This window comes from Mytilus trossulus, chromosome 1 (genome assembly GCF_036588685.1).
Source record: "Mytilus trossulus isolate FHL-02 chromosome 1, PNRI_Mtr1.1.1.hap1, whole genome shotgun sequence".
Taxonomy (NCBI): Eukaryota; Metazoa; Mollusca; class Bivalvia; order Mytilida; family Mytilidae; genus Mytilus; species Mytilus trossulus.
The window spans coordinates 72,317,024-72,330,129 of record NC_086373.1 but is presented as its reverse complement, the minus strand read 5'-3'; the positions used below and the strand labels follow the sequence as shown (position 1 = coordinate 72,330,129).

General features: G+C 33.8%; 1 protein-coding gene across 1 annotated transcript in view; it reads left to right on the top strand.

The window, feature by feature from the left end:
- Nucleotides 1-3,834: 3,834 nt before the first annotated feature.
- Nucleotides 3,835-13,106, top strand: part of LOC134684174 (RE1-silencing transcription factor A-like) — a 136,431-nt gene continuing 127,159 nt past the window's right edge. The window contains exon 1 of the mRNA XM_063543454.1: nucleotides 3,835-3,923. The gene's annotated coding sequence lies outside the window, so the exon portion shown is untranslated. The remainder of the gene's footprint in view (nucleotides 3,924-13,106) is intronic.

Below are 13,106 nucleotides of genomic sequence, written 5' to 3'. Positions count from 1 at the left end.
TCCGTGGGTTTGTCGTGCAGTTTGTGACGCGTTTACAAATCGATTCCGGAGATGAATGATGCGGATGTTTCTGTCTTGACGTACCGTCGTTTCTCGTGGCCTGTCATTATGGGGGCGATCATTTGTTGTGCCAGTATCTTTAAGGGCATACGATACAGTAACAGGGAAGGTATAAACGACGTTGCTAACGTAAAATGTTTTACCGACGTCAAGCTATGATATACCAGCCTCAAGTTAGCAGCCACACGCTAGCAGCCACTCGCCAGCAGCCAATACGCTAGCAGCCAGTTTTCGGATATGTCTATGAACCCAAAAATTGTATAAGAAACAAACGTACTCAATTTTTTTTTATCAATATATAACCAATATATGACCAGTGTTTATTATGTAATAAAGCAGTTGGAGAACTATTCAATGATTTAAAAAATATCTAGCCCTGTTCATTAATTTTCCGTAAGCGTGAGGTAGGGTGTCCGATCCCAACTTTGAACCTAATTTGAAAAAATCTAAGCCTAAGCACACCCTGGATTTTTTCTCAAGTACACTTTATTTATTCAACTTCACATTGCACCTAGTGGCGAAAAAGTATTGCTGTAGAACATTTTTTATCAACATTTCTGTAAGGGTGGGGTAGGGTGTTCGACTCCAATTTTGGATCAATTTTTAAAAAAATCTGAGCTTAAGCATACCCTGGATTTTTTTTCTCAAGAAAACCTTACCTATTCAGCTTCACATTGCACCTAGTGTCCAAAAAAATATTGCCGTGGAACTTTTTTTTATTAATATTTCCGTAAGGGATGGGTTCGGTGTCCGACCCCACCTTTGGACCTAATTAAAAAGAAATCTAAGCCTGAGCACACCCTGGATTTTTTCTCAAGTACACCTTACCTATTTAGCTTCACATTGCATCTAGTGGCCAAAAAAGTTTTGCCGTAGAACATTTTTATCGAGATTTCCGTAAATAAAGGGGATAGGGTATCCGATCCAAGCTTTGGACCTAATTTTAAAAAAATCTAAGCTTAAGCACACCCTGGATTTTTTCTCAAGTACACCTCAACTATTCAGTTTCACATTGCACATAGTACGAAAAAAATGTTGCAGTATAACAATTTTTATTAAGATTTCCGAAAAAGTGGGGTAGGGTGTCCGACCCCAGCTTTGGACCTAATTAAAAAAGAATCTAAGCTTAAGCACACCCTGGATTTTTCTCAAGTACACCTTATTTATTCAACTTCACATTGCACCTAGTGGCGAAAAAGTATTGCTGTAGAACATTTTTTATCAACATTTCTGTAAGGGTGGGGTAGGGTGTTCGACTCCAATTTTGGATCAATTTAAAAAAAAATCTGAGCTTAAGCACATCCTGGATTTTTTCTCAAGTACACCTTACCTATTTAGCTTCACACTGCATCTAGTGGCGAAAAAAGTATTGCCGTAAATCATTTTTGATCGAGATTTCCGTAAAAAAGGGGGTGGGGTATCCGATCCAAGCTTTGAACCCAATTTGAAAAAAAATCTAAGCCTACGCACACCCTGGATTTTTCTCAAGTACACCTTAACTTTTCAGCTTCACATTGCACAAAGTGGCGAAAAAAGTTTTGTCGTAGATCATTTTTTATTTACATTCCCGTAAGGGTGGGGTAGGGTGTCCGACCCCAACTTTGGACCTAATATAAAAAAAAACTTAGCCTAAGCACACCCTGGATTTTTTCTCAAGTACACTTTATTTATTCAACTTCACATTGCACCTAGTGGCGAAAAAGTATTGCTGTCGAACATTTTTTATCAACATTTCTGTAAGGGTGGGATAGGGTGTTCGACTCCAATTTTGGATCAATTTTTAAAAAAATCTGAGCTTAAGCATACCCTGGATTTTTTTTCAAGAAAACCTTACCTATTCAGCTTTACATTGCACCTAGTGTCCCAAAAAATGTTGCCGTGGAACTTTTTTTTATTAATATTTCCGTAAGAGATGGGTTCGGTGTCCGACCCCACCTTTGGACCTTATTAAAAAGAAATCTAAGCCTGAGCACACCCTGGATTTTTTTCTCAAGTACACCTTACCTATTTAGCTTCACATTGCACCTAGTGGCGAAAAAAGTATTGCCGTAAATCATTTTTGATAGAGATTTCCGTAAAAAAGGCGGTAGGGTATCATATCCAAGCTTTGGACCCAATTTGAAAAAATCTAAGCCTAAGCACACCCTGGATTTTTTCTCAAGTACACCTTAACTATTCAGCTTAACATTGCATAAAGTGGCCAAAAAATATTGCCGTAGAACATTTTTTATTAAGATTTCCAAAAAAGTTGTGTAGGGGTGTCCGACCCCAGCTTTGGACCTAATTAAAAAAATCTAGGCCTAAGCACACCCTGGATTTTATCTCAAGTACACCGTAGTTATTCAGCTTCAAATTGCACATAGTGGCGAAAAAAGTTTTGTCGTAGATCATTTTTTTATTAAAATCTATTAACATTTCCGTATGGGTGAGGTAGGGTGTCTGACCCCAACTTTGGACCTATTTAAAAAAAAAAAAAAGCCTAAGCACACGCTTGAATTTTTCTCAAGTACACCTTATTTATTTAGCTTCACATTGCACCTAGTGGCGAAAAAGTATTGCTGTATGCAATGTGAAACTGAATAGGTAAGGTTTACTTGAGAAAAAATTCTGGGTGTGCTTAAGCTTAGATTTTTTTTTAGTGGGGTCCAAAGTTGGGGTCGAACACCCTACCCTACGGAAATGTTAATAAAAAATGTTCTACAGTAATACTTTTTCGCCACTAGGTGCAATGTGAAGCTTAATAGTTAAGGTGTACTTGAGAAAAAAATCCAGGGTGTGTTTAGGCTTAAATTTTTTTTTCATTAGGTCCATCGCTGGGATCGTATACCCTACCCCCTTTTTTACGGATATCTCGAAAAAAAATGTTCCACGGCAATATTTTTTTCGCCACTAGGTGCAATGTGAAGATGAATAGGTAAGGTGTATTTGAGAAGAAATCCAGGGTGTGCTCAGGCTAATTTTTTTTTTAATTAGGTCCAAAGGTGGAGTCGGACACCCTACCCCACCCTTACGGAAATGTTAATGAAATTTTCGACGGCAATACTTTTTTGGCCACTAGGTGCAATGTGAAGCTGTATAGGTAAGGTTTACTTGAGAAAAAATCCAGGGTGTGCTTAAGCTCAGATTTTTTAAAATTAGGTCCAAAGGTGGGGTCGGACACCCTACCCGACCCTTACGGATATATTAATAAAAAATGTTCCACTAGGTGCAATGTGAAGCTGAAAAGGCAAGGTTTACCTGAGAAAAAATTCTTGGTGTGCTTAAGCTTAGATTTTTTTAAATTAGGTCCAAAGTTGGGGTCGGACACCCTACCCGAACCTTACGGAAAGGTTAATAAAAAATGTTCGACGGCAATTCTTTTTTCGCCACTAGATGCAAGGTGGAGCCGAATAGCTAAGGTTTACTTGAGAAAAAAAAGAGTTATAATCGGAAAAATTATGTTCATTTCCAAGTAATAAATAAAGTAGTCGAGCTTTAAAATAACAATTCAAATTGAAGCTGTTATATACACTTTCAACTGGATTTTCACAGTCAATTATTTCAATTCAAAAGCAAACACAAATTCATCAACAACCTTTTGGTGACCCGGCAGACAGCGGTCTTAGGTTCATGTACCTTGGCTGCCAACTGCGTTTTAGTTTGAAGTGAACACTATTTGAATCTACAATAATAAAAATAAATTTATCTGCTCTACAGGTATTTAAATTTATCAAAAGCAATGTACCGTATCAAATATTAAACATAAAATTTAGAATTTAAAAGCTTTCTTTAATAGTTATCCCACGATGACGCGGTGTGTCAGTGTAAGATATTGTAGATTCAAATAGTGTTCACTTCAAACAAAAACGCAGTTGGCAGCCAAGGTAAAGTGTTTATTCGTTTCTTTACAAATACTTCGAAATAACAATTAAGCATGATCTAATTGAGCTTTCTTTAACTTACTAACTAACATGTAACTTCAAATTTAAGGTTCATCATAACAAATGGACAACTATGGCCTCATTTTCACCTTAAAATGTTTTCTACGTACAGACAAACCTGTGCTGTTTGTTAAATGTAAGGCCTAGCATCTAGATATATAAAAGTTAAATCCATTTTTGTTTAAGAAAGCTAATTCTGTTCTGGTTTTTGATGGGCTTTTTTTTCTTTCTGTAGAAGGTTAAAAAATAAACAAACACCTGAATTACTTTGATAGTGTACACTCGAACCGGGAGCATCTCAAAGTTGTTCCACAACTTAGTTAATTTTCACACCTAATGCATGAAGGGAAAAAAATGCCCACCAAAATTCAAAAAAGATTAAATTTCATCTTTCTGATATGCAAAATACATTTAACTTTTATATATATAGTGGATGCTAGGCCTTAAAACTTTTCAAACTGCACAGGTAAGTCTTTTTTGCACCTTTTATTCGGACTTAAAATAGGCAGTTTACACGGCAAATGTTTTCTTTTCTGAAACATACTTTTTTCTTGCTGCTGCTGCTACATTGGTACGTCCAAATTTAGTGTATGTAGTAGCTTGTTAGTTCACTTTATTGTCAAATAAGACCAACATTGAAGGATGAAGTACATTCAGCAGTTCATAATAGTTTCTGTGGATTGCCTCTGCTCCATTATTGATACGTCTTGTGGTAGATAGTTGGTTCAGCCCATACGGATGGTTGGAACACATCATTGTGTTATCAACATATGTGGCTAAATCATTAATCAGCAAAACCTTCTACTTGTCTTATCTTTTGGCATATCTTATATTTTGAATATTTATCACAGCAATAAAAAGGAGTTTTCTTCTCTCCCTGTACACGGACTGTCTAATGCATTTCAAGTCATTTCTCTCCAGATCCCCATTTTCATGGTGAAATATCTTCGAACATATGATACTTTTAAGCAAAAATGAGAATAAATATATCATTAATATTTATGATAGATATTTGTACAGGTAAATTGGCGCGACTGGCACAATTGACACGTTTTGAAAAAAAAAATTGGTGCAAATGATTACTCCTGAAAACAGTAATTGACGCAAAAGGGCTGCTGTCAAATTGAAAAAGATTAAGAACGCCAATAAAGTACAATATTTAAAAAAAAAATACTGTCTTTTGGTAAAGATGCGGTTTGATTAACTTTAAAACAAGTTGTTTTCTTTAAAAAAAGAAAAGCAATACATGAACCTAAGACCGCTGACTGCCGGGTCACCAAAAGATTGTTGCTGAATTTGGTTTGCTTTTGAATTGAAATAATTGACTGTGAATAGAAGAATCCAGTTGGAAGTGTATATAAAAGCTTCAATTTAAATTGTCATTTTAAAGCTCGACTATTTTATTTATTACTTGGGAATGTACATAATGTTTCCGATTATAACTCTTTGGCAAACCCTAATTTCTACTAACCGGATGATTTATGCAAATTGCACAAACCTATCGCAATATAAATTTATGCACTCAGTTTGCTTTATAATCTAGAATTCTGGATGCATTTATTTTATCTATTATATCTTTATATTTTGTTCTCATGGTAGATGTTGTATGCGGTGAAAACCTGGGGCATGCAATTGATTGGGACCTCTTATTAAGAGACTCGAGTTATTTTGGTCTCATAAAACATTTCAAATTTTAAGGATTTCCTGATTTTACTTAAATCAATTCAAACATTATACAGGGAAACTTAGTTTTGCCGAAGATTTCTTAATTCAGAAGATTATTAATACCTTTACACACTTTCGAAATAACCAATTTATATAAAAAGGTATGTCAAGTCATTAAAGATCGCATATTTTGGCGTTAATATTGAGTCACTGATAAGGTCTTTGTGTCGGAACTAAACACATTTATTCTAAAAACAGTTGGTGGCATGACACGTCACGGGTTATGTTCTTCTCATATATGTTATGATGGTATGATACTAAACCCCTTACGGGAAGGATTGTGCCTGATGTTCATATGATGAAATCATAATCTTTCAGTCAGTTTATTTGAAGTCTGGAGGTGGCATGTCAGTTAACTGCTATTAGTCTGTTGTTATTTATGTATTATTGTCATTTTGTTTATTTTCTTTGGTTACATTTTCTGACATCAGACTCGGAATTCTCTTGAACTGAATTTTAATGTGCGTATTGTTATGCTTTTACTTTTCTACATTGGTTAGAGGTATAGGGGGAGGGTTGAGATCTCACAAACATGTTTAACCCCGCCGCATTTTTGCGCCTGTCCCAAGTCAGGAGCCTCTGGCCTTTGTTAGTCTTGTATTATTTAAATTTTAGTTTCTTGTGTACAATTTGGAAATTAGTATGGCGTTCATTATCACTGAACTAGTATATATTTGTTTAGGGGCCAGCTGAAGGACGCCTCCGGGTGCGGGAATTTCTCGCTACATTGAAGACCTGTTGATGACCTTCTGCTGTTGTTTTTTTTTTTTTTTTTTTTTTTTTTTCATTTGGTCGGGTTGTCTCTTTGACACATTCCCCTTTTCCATTCTCAATTTTATGTAGATATAAAAAGATACCAGAATTAAAATGATGTTCGCCAGACATGAGTTAAGTGTACAAGAAACGCATCAGTGACGCTCGAATGAAAAAAAATAAAAGGCTAAATACATGTACATTACTAAGTTAAGGAATCTATTCTTTGGGTAGACAATCCTTAGCTTTTCGAACAGGTGTCGGATAGTTGGTAAACACAATGAATACAATTTTCAAAACCGTACCATAGAACAAGTATGTACTAGATGCTATAAGGTTAAATTATTAAAACAAACAATCAAAATTTGAATTGAAATTTCATATTAAACTTAACGTTATTGATAGTATTTTTTTCAAATCCTTTGAATATATAATATCAATAAACACGAACATCAAGTATTTACGGATGGACATCAGTGTATGTAATATGCGGATCCTAAAATACCATTTTCACTGTATATGCCAAACATTTCTGATGTAGAATGGTAAATAAACGGACGAAAAAAATATTATTTTTGAAGAAAATGAAGGAAAATAGTTCACACGTATATGTTTAGTAATAAATAATACAAGTTGGACAAAATAAGAGATGATAACGGGGTTTTTATCGCACCAATAGCCTTCCATACGTGAAATATATAACGAAATAGGTGAATATTTAGGACGTTTTACTAACAAATCGTGCAGGTGATTAAAAACTAGCAGGAAAGATGTAGTTCCAGAAACATATTCATTTCAACACATTTATTATTGTTATACAACGTAGAATAGCTTTTGTTGTTCAGTTTGTTCATATTGAATTGAATTCCAATATGATGCTATATTTATGTGAGTCGTAATTACTGTTGAATAATAATACTTTACTTTCTTATTCGCTGTAGAGCGATTCATTATAGTATTGTATATGCGGTGCATTTTCATTGTATAAATTTTATTCATTTTTATGCATTCAATTCCTAATTCAGCCGACTTGCTCAAACACTAATTAAGAATTTCATAGTGCTGAGAAGGCAAGTTTGATTGAACACTCCAATAAATTCAATTGAATTGATATTTATTTCAAATGTAACACTTGTAATCATAATATAACAACATGTGGATCATTTAAGAGTTAAAAGTGTTTTAAATTAATGAAAACATTTAAAGGTCAAGGATCATTCAGTAAATGACCAGTCCATAGATTTAAAAATAAATAAATTAAAAAACTTCAATAGGTATTGAAATGTACACCAGAAAATGGAAAATAAAGTATATATGTCACCGACTTCATTTAAAATGTTCCGATAGGGTACTAAATTACATTGAATATATAGGGAAAATCAATATCAAATGCTATGACGCTTCATCACTAATTACGTTCATCTATCATGTCTATCGATATGGAATGTGATAAAAAGGGATTAAAAAAAAAACCAACACTTTTCTAATTATTTTTTATAAATCACTTATTGACCAATTTCAATGAGGTTTAATATACTAAATCTAACCGTATATCTAAAGTAATATTTTTTTAAATTTTGGGTCCGGTTTTAAATTAGTCCACATGGTTCAAAATAAAACTTGAGGTTCTTCGGTAGACTGATTGTACTAAATTATTGGCCCCATTTTACAAGTTTGTGGGATCCAAACTGTCTACAAATAAATTCTTTTGGATTTCAACAACAATTGAATATTTGGGTTTCTTTGGCATGCTGAATCTCAGGTTTTAAATTTGGGATTTTGGGAGTTTTGTCAAAGTTATCGAAATGGTCCACATTGAAGTCCAAACGGTCTAAAATTCAACATTTTATTTTATTTCATCAAAAACGAAGTCTTACTTGAATGTTGTGTACATACTTACCCAAAACTATTCAGGGTTCGACCTCTGTCGTAGAATCAAGGGTGCTCTACAAACGTACATCATGTACCAATGCAACTTTATCAGTACATATATATATAGGAAGATATTGACAGAAAAAGTTTGCCCTACACAACTTGACTTATATTTCACGCTTTAAAACCAGAATGTGAATATATATGTTCAAACTCTTTTAGGTCATTTTTTAGTAGCAATACACAAAAAACCTATGTTAATTGGACATGCTTTGATACTATATATGCCCTTGAATTTTTACTAGATAACATTTTTGTTCGCTTTGGGGATTCTGTATATCGTCAGATTATCGGAATTCCAATGGGAACTAACTGTGCACCACTTATTGCGGACCTCTTTTTGTATTGTTATGAGTTACAATTTATGACAAAAATAAGCAAAGACCCATCAAAACAACATTTGATAAACAAATTTAATAATACTTTTAGATATTTGGATGATATTTTGGCTCTCAATAATGACGACTTCAGTATGTATATTAATGAAATTTATCCTGCTGAACTTACTTTAAATAAAGCTAATAGTTTTGTCAAAGTTATCGAAATGGTCCACATTGAAGTCCAAACGGTCTAAAATTCAACATTTTTTTTTATTTCATCAAAAACGAAGTCTTACTTGAATGTTGTGTACATACTTACCCAAAACTATTCAGGGTTCGACCTCTGTCGTAGAATCAAGGGTGCTCTACAACACGTACATCATGTACCAATGCAACTTTATCAGTACATATATATATATAGGAAGATATTGACAGAAAAAGTTTGCCCTACACAACTTGACTTATATTTCACGCTTTAAAATCAGAATGTGAATATATATGTTCAAACTCTTTTAGGTCATTTTTTAGTAGCAATAAACAAAAAAAACTATGTTAATTGGACATGCTTTGATACTATATATGCCCTTGAATTTTTACTAGATAACATTTTTGTTCGCTTTGGGGATTCTGTATATCGTCAGATTATCGGAATTCCAATGGGAACTAACTGTGCACCACTTATTGCGGACCTCTTTTTGTATTGTTATGAGTTACAATTTATGACAAAAATAAGCAAAGACCCATCAAAACAACATTTGATAAACAAATTTAATAATACTTTTAGATATTTGGATGATATTTTGGCTCTCAATAATGACGACTTCAGTATGTATATTAATGAAATTTATCCTGCTGAACTTACTTTAAATAAAGCTAATACTAATAATGACCACTGCCCTTTCCTCGATCTTGATATCTATATCACTAACGGAAAGCTGAATACTAAAATTTATGATAAAAGGGATGATTTTTCATTTCCTATCGTTAATTATCCGTTTTTAGATGGTGACGTTCCCTTGTCACCATCTTACGGTGTTTATATATCTCAACTTGTACGATTCGCTGGTGTTTGTAACAATGTTTTAGATTTTAACGAGAGAAATTTATGTATTACTGAAAAATTATTACACCAGGGTTTTCGATATCACAAACTAGTCAAAACTTTTACTAAATTTTATCATCGGTATAAAGACATCATTCGTAAATATAGCTCAACATGCAGACTTTTTATACGTTCAGGTATTTCACATCCAATTTTTTATGGAAATATTCTTTATAAAGCACAAAGGTGTCAGTATTCACCTCAGAAACTTACAAAACCTTTAAATAGACTGATTAAGAAGGGATATAATTACGATACTGTTGTCAAGTCATTAAAGATTGCATATTTTGGCGTTAATATTGAGTCACTGATAAGGTCTTTGCGTCGGAACTAAAGACATTTATTCTTAAAACAGTTGTTGGCATGACACGGGTTATGTTCTTCTCATATATGTTATGATGGTATGATACTAAACCCCTAACGGGAAGGATTGTGCCTGAGGTTCATATGATGAAATCATAATCTTTCAGTCAGTTTAATTGAAGTCTGGAGCTGGCATGTCAGTTAACTGCTAGTAGACTGTTGTTATTAATGTATTATTGTCATTTTGTTTATTTTCTTTGGTTACATCTTCTGACATCAGACTCGGACTTCTCTTGAACTGAATTTTTATGTGCGTATTGTTATGCGTTTATTTTTCTACATTGGTTAGAGGTATAGGGGGAGGGTTGAGATCTCACAAACATGTTTAACCCCGCCGCATTTTTGCGCCTGACCCAAGTCAGGAGCCTCTGGCCTTTGTTAGTCTTGTATTATTTTTATATTAGTTTCTTGTGTACAATTTGGAAATTAGTATGGCGTTCATTATCACTGAACTAGTATATATTTGTTTAGGGGCCAGCTGAAGGACGCCTCCGGGTGTGGGAATTTGTCGCTACATTGAAGACCTGTTGGTGACCTTCTGCTGTTGTTTTTTATTTGGTCGGGTTGTTGTCTCTTTGACACATTCCCCATTTCCATTCTCAATTTTATTTGGATAGTTGTCACATGTCGTTTCATTCTAAACAGTTTAGAAATGCAAGCAACAATCGAGCTAAAAACTATCTTTCCTTTTTAATATGGACATTGAAGCATTTTGGGGCTCAACAGTAGAGGAGGCAATTGAAGATGAGTAACAAAAAAAAGAACTTAAGTTAAAAAGGAGGGTCTTCATACCAATGAACTTATTGTCCTTTCAAGACAAAATGGGTAGCTAGTTTTCACAGGCATTAGAAGATCCACACTAATGGGTTACACAAATGTGACCAGTGTGAATTAAAATTTTAAGACTTCTCAATGAGCATAAGAACTGATAGCATGGAGTATGGAACGCCAACACTGTCTTGTTATGACCATTTTCATTATATGATGTACATTTACCTTTATATGATGTGCACTTGTCATTGTATGATGTGCAAAGACCTTTATATGATGTGCAAACATCCTTATATGATGTGCAAACATCCTTATATGACGTGCAAACCTCTTTATATGATGTGCAAACATCCTTATATGATGTCCACACATTCTTATATGATGTGCTAATATCCTTATATGATGTGCAACCATCCTTATTTGATGGGCAAAACATCCTTATCTGATGTGCAAACATCATTATATGATGTGCAAACATACTTATATGATGTGCATTTATACTTATATGATGTGCATATATACTTATATGATGTGTACATATGCTTATATTATGTGCGAATGTACTTACTAGTATATCATGGGCAAACATTCTTATATGATGTGCAAATGTACTTATGATATGAGCAAAGATCATTATATGGTGTGCAAATATACTTATATCATGTGCAATTATACTTGTATCATGTGTACATATCATCATATCATGAAATGATGTGCAGTTACCATTATATAATGTGCAAATATCTTTATATGACGTGGTTGTATGGAACGCCGTAGCTGCCTTATGTGTACTTGTTTCTAGATACGCTTATACTTTTCAATATATGCACATAGTTTTTCTATATATGCACATACTTTTTCTACATATGCACATGCTTTTTCTCTATATGCACATAGTTTACTTTATTTGCACATAGTTTTTCTATATATGCACATAGTTTTACTATATATGCACATACTTTTTCTCTATATGCACATAGTTTACTTTATATGCACATAGTTTTTCTCTATATGCACATAGTTTTTCTCTATATGCACATAGTTTACTTTATATGCACATAGTTTATCTATATATGCACATACTTTTTTATATATGCACATACTTTTTCTCTATACGAACATACTTTTTCTCTATAATATGCACATACTTTTTCTCTATACGAACATACTTTTTCTCTATATGCACATACTTTTCCTCTATACGAACATACTTTTTCTCTATATGCACATACTTTTTCTCTATATGCACATACTTTTTCTCTATATGTACATACTTTTTCTCCATAGCCACATAGATGACTCATAGTTTTCAAAAGATCCGTCCGTCCGTAAACTTTTACATTCTGATCTTCTCCTCTAAAACCCCTGGGTCAATTGAACTGAAACTTGGTATGAAGCATCCATGGGAGGTCCTTTACAAAATTGCATAAATCATCCAGGTCCGTTAAAAATAAAATGGCTGCCATGAGGATTTACATGTTTTGATTGGTTGAAATTTAGAACTTCTAATTCTCCTCTGTAGCAGTAGAGCCAAATGAACTGAAACTTGGTATGAACCATCCATGGGAGGTCCTATACCAAGCATACCAGGTGAGGTTACAGGCTCACCACTTGAGCCTCTTGTTCTATAACAAATTGGTTATGTGATTAAAAGGAATCCACTGTATACTACTTGACTTTGACCTCATAAAACATTGCAAGTGCCAAATATGTCTTATTTCCATATTTATTAAGTTCACAGAAGACTTAACCCGTACATGTATTATTATGCTAAGCTCAAAGTGTAAATGCTTTATGCATTACAATTTACATTTACTTGTTCATAAAATGCAATCTTTTTGAATGAAATTTCATGTCATTTTTATGCCGCATCTTTGCAAATACAACAGCTTTTGAACACTTTGCAACACTAGTCCATCATTATATATAAAAGAACTGATAGGGGATAAAAAAACACATGATATATCATCCCACCACAGAACAGCACAAGGACATGCACAAAACAACAGCCAAAGGTCACTGTAGTGGTCTTCAATAATGGCATCACCTACACTACCAAGGGATTTCAAGCAGGTTCCTTACAAAAAGTACAAGCAACTAGACATAAACAACCTGGAAGACACAGCGACAAAATGACCCCATGAAAACAAAACAACAAAT